General features: G+C 34.0%; 1 pseudogene; it reads right to left on the reverse strand.

Annotated features, from left to right (window-relative positions):
* Nucleotides 1-2,664: 2,664 nt before the first annotated feature.
* On the reverse strand, nt 2,665-2,761 carry LOC122103017 (annotated as a pseudogene).
* Between the last annotated feature and the right edge of the window lie 1,516 nt (nt 2,762-4,277).

Below are 4,277 nucleotides of genomic sequence, written 5' to 3' on the forward strand. Positions count from 1 at the left end.
CCCAGGACCTCATGCATGCAAGGCAAACACTCTACCACTGAGCCACCTTCCCAGCTTCTGAAAGACTATGTTTTAAGAAATCATCTAAACAACATTTGCTTTCTGGTTTGGGTTATATAATGAAATATATGAATATCTTTTTACATTTTTGTCATTTTCATACTTCTTTTTATTGTGAAAATACTGCACAGAGGAGTAACAATTACATGGGTAAGATAATGAGCACATTACCTTTGTTTCCCCTTCCCATCCCTTCGTATCCTCCCCACTGTCCCCCCAACCAAAGTTGTAAAGTTCTTTTTTCGACATAAAGACTTGTACATCTCATTGTTGAAATGGGTCCTCCTGTATCTCTGTTTTAACGATTTGTTTTTTCCCTTCTCCACATACATCAACTTCATATATAGTGAAAACAGGGGTTATACCATGGGGGAGGGACATACAAAGCAATAAAAACATAATTTTATAAATATGTTAGAATCCATCACATGAAAGATCTCTCTCTCTCTCTTTTTTTTGTCAGTCGTGGGACTTGAGCTCTAGGCCTGGCAGCTGTCCCTGAACAATTCAGCTCAAGGCTCATGCTCTACCACTTGAGCCATAGCTCCACTTGTAGTTTTCTGGTTTTTTTTTTTTTTTTTTGTAATTAAGTGATTACAAAATTTGCCAATTTTCACAGTATTTTGGGATGATGATGCTCATTTAAAGTCACAAACTCATTGTAGCTTTCCTGGAGCAAATTGTCTATCACGGTCTGTAACATATAATGGTGTACACATATACACCATACATGTGATCAGCAGCATGGGGTTATTTAATAGTGGTTCGACCAGAGGAGTGGAAGTTCTTTGTTTCTTCTTTTCTTAAGTCGTTCTGCGTGGGTGATTTGCAGGCAGCCTCCTTTTTCTCTGGGACTCCAGCAGCCCCTGCTGCGCTGCTTGCCACCAGTAAGCACTGGAGGTGGAGTCTTCGTGCTTCTCTGTTCTGAAATTCTTTTTCTCTCTTTCTTTTTTGTTATTTTCCACCTCCTGTATTTCTCTGGGTGTTCATCTTTTTGTTTTTGTCGGTCTCTTGGGGAGGTTAAGCTTAGGAACTCTAACTCTCTTTTTGGTTGGGGAGAGCTGTGGCGTTTCCCTACTGCCCTGTTGCCATCTTGGTCCCCCCTCCCATTTTCATACTTCTAAATTTATACTAACTTCAGCCACTTTATCCTTTGCAAAGTCATGAAATAGCTCTGAGAATTTGCTTCTGTGAAGATTGTTTTTGGATTTATTTCTTCTGCTCTCTATGCATTCCCTATTCTCCAGTTAGAATAATTTCAAATAGTAAAAATGGAAAAAGAGAAAAAAATCATGGTGAAAAAACAGAAGTAGAAAATTCACTGGATTTTTCTGACTACTTCAACCAACGTGAACTATTGGGGAATACATGTACACCTCATTCCCTCTGGTACTCAAAGTCTCTAGTTAGGCAATTCTGATGAAGACAAGGAACTAGATGAAAAAGTGAGGAATGGTATCATTTGCTAGAAAAAAATAGAGAAGTGTCCAAGCAAATTTCTTCATTGGGCTGTTGAAAATAATCGGCTTACTACAGTGCAGAGACTACTTTCCAAAAAGGCCACTCATGTGAATACTAGGGATGATGATGAGTATAGCTCTCTTCATCCAGAAGCCTACATTAGATACTTAGACATAGTGCTTATATGTGGAATAATACCAGAGTGGCTTCTTTCTTATTGCATCATGATGCAGATACCAATGCCCAAACTAAAGAAGTCTTGACAACCTTGCATCTTGCTCCTGGGAATAGAAATAACAAAGGTACGCTGGATCTGCTTCTATTGAAATATTATATCAAACCAGGTCAAGAACAACTTGGAAGAAGCTGCATTTGATATTGCCAAAAGGTTAAGTATGTATCACCTCTTTGAAGTTGTGGAAGGCTGCAAAAATTTTTCTCCTAAGTCATAATGGTTTGGTTAAGTTTCTTAAATTTCAAAAATGCCTATCCATCTTTGTGTCCATACAAAATATTTTCACAATACAAAGCCACATTAATATCTTACTTTAAATATTCATGGATTCCATGCTATTCTTCCAAGTGAATTGCCTAACTTCGATGTCAAAATGTATTCAAGATTTGTTTGTATACATGTATAATGATTTCTGCAGAGTTTGTGATTTTTATAATCAGTAATAATTTTAACTTATCTGTTGAAATGAGTAATACAGAAACTAAAGATATTTCTGTTGCTTGTCTGAAAAAGGATATTTTAAAGTAATCTGTATTCTGTTTGTATAATATCCATAATCTATTTCATTCTCTCCTAGATATAATACTTTTAATTCTACATTGTTTCATAATATATAGGTTCATTAATAAATGTGTCATTTCAGATAGCATTCGATATAGAAATAGTTTAAGATTCTTTTTTTTCCCCTAGGTCCTTATAGTATTTTATTTCTTTGGGATAAATTGAAAATGTTATCTAATTTCAAAAATTTTGTAAAGGTTATGCTATGTAAAGGCCTTTCTAAGGTGATGATTTAATACACTGATGTCAAACTAACTTTCAATTCAATGAATTACATGTATCGTTACAACTGTATTTTTGTAATCAATTTTTAATAACTGTTTTTCATTTCTTGCATCTGAAGAATGAAAAATATGGAATACTACACAAATTTTCATATCATCCTTGTGCAAGTGCCGTGTTAAACTTTGTATTGCAATTAGGGTAGATGTGCTGTTGAAGCATGTAGTATCCTCTAAATTTAAGTAGTTAATGATGCAATCTTTATACAGGCATATATCCTTGGTTGACTATTTGTAACTAGGAAAACTTATTGTTCCTAAAAATGCGATTGATATTACTTCTCTAAAATTCTGTGTATATTGGAAAAAAACTTATATTGTTTGTTCGATTGCTCACATTTGCAAATTTTTTGTCAATGAGTATTTTAAGTCTTTTTCATTTTAGATTTCATCATACTTTGAAGAATTTAAAGCTAGGTGCAAAGGTGATGGCTTTTCAAGTACTTATTTATCAGCTGAGTTAGCTTTGTGGAGCTAAGGATTCAAAGTAAGCCTTGCTTAAGAGCTACTTCTAAACTCCTGCAGCTTAAAAATTCTTATATGAGATCTTATTGGCACAAATGTCTACCTGACCCTTTACCTCTCTTCCATTTAGGAACAGACGAACCAGAATATCTTACCCTGACAGCATAGATTTTCTTACTGGAACAAAACTAATCTTAATTACAAGGGATCATAGAGACAGGAACAGTTTAGATAGAAATGTTTAGACTAGAAGGTATTTTATCAAAATATAATTGGTTATTATACCTAATATTTCAAAAGTATCTAAAGCCAAGAAGGTGAAAAAATTGTTCATATGCATGATTAACTAATGTCCTGGCCAGTCTACCATCCAACCAGGCAGGAATTTACACTACTGCATTTCTATCACCAAATATTTTCAGAGTTACAAGAGAAGTCTATATGTCTCTCCTCGATATTAGGCCTTAAATTGTTAATGTTTTAATCAAAGTGTTTCCTCTTGCTACTAGGCTGTAAATCTTCAAATGGTAAAGCTTTAGGTCCAACTCTACCAAACACTGAGGTAGAGATAATGAAATAATACATTAAATACTTTAAATAATTTGATACTCTAACCACAACAGAATATTGCAAAACGTGTGCCTTTTACTTATATATAGTTATACATTTTATATTTATATGTGCTGATATTTTAGTTCACACAGTGAAACTTACTAGAATTAATTGATAATTTGACAAATAAATAGGTATTTATTCCAATAAATGGAATTGGAATATAAATAATTATGTTTAGAATACATATTAGAATATAAAAATATCAATGCAATATCTTTGGTATAAACTTGTGATACATTCTAATGTTCTTGGTCTTCTGAATTCACATTGCAAAAAAAAAATAGTTTTCCTCTAATCTATAAGGGATTTTACGCTGCTATTCTGTTTATTGTTTTAACTCACTGGTCCCAAACTGATTTTCTCCATATTTCTGAAGCATTCCTAATGATTATACACAAATTTTGCTGATATGATGTCTACAAGGTATTATTCTTCTGCAGGACCCAAGGGTCCTAGGATCCCAGGTCCCAGTTATCCGCATCATCAGATAACAAGGGCAAGATTTCTCACCTAGGCCCATGCAACATGCCAACAGAAAGTAATTGAAAATCCATCTCAATTTCTCATTTCCTATAGTATTTCAGGACCACAGCAGTAAG

Source organism: Dipodomys spectabilis, unplaced genomic scaffold (assembly GCF_019054845.1).
Source record: "Dipodomys spectabilis isolate Male_0828 unplaced genomic scaffold, ASM1905484v1 ptg001314l, whole genome shotgun sequence".
NCBI classification, from domain to species: domain Eukaryota; kingdom Metazoa; phylum Chordata; class Mammalia; order Rodentia; family Heteromyidae; genus Dipodomys; species Dipodomys spectabilis.